We start from the raw sequence: 212 nt of genomic DNA, 5'->3' as shown, positions 1-212 counted from the left end.
CTCTCTCTCTCTCTCTCTCTCTCTCTCTCTCTCTCTCTCTCGCAAGCAGCTCAGCTAGTTGCTGCGCTGGTGGAGTTGAGAGACAGGAAAAAGCCTCGGCTGAGTTGGGGGCAGGGAGAGAAAGAGAGAGGGAGCGGGAGAGCCGGAGAGCCTCCTGTGTCCTGGTAAAATGGCAGAAGAGAGGTGAGCCCTTTAGAAGAGCAGCGGTGGCC

At 57.5% G+C, this 212-nt stretch overlaps 1 protein-coding gene across 1 annotated transcript in view; it reads right to left on the bottom strand.

Annotated features, from left to right (window-relative positions):
- The window catches only part of LOC144222762 (uncharacterized), a 78249-nt gene that overhangs the window by 71366 nt on the left and 6671 nt on the right, over positions 1-212 (bottom strand). The window lies entirely within an intron of this gene.

Source organism: Crocuta crocuta, unplaced genomic scaffold (assembly GCF_008692635.1).
Source record: "Crocuta crocuta isolate KB4526 unplaced genomic scaffold, BGI_CrCroc_1.0 scaffold620, whole genome shotgun sequence".
NCBI classification, from domain to species: domain Eukaryota; kingdom Metazoa; phylum Chordata; class Mammalia; order Carnivora; family Hyaenidae; genus Crocuta; species Crocuta crocuta.
Note: the sequence above shows the minus strand (reverse complement) of the source record. Positions and strands in the feature narration are given on the sequence as shown.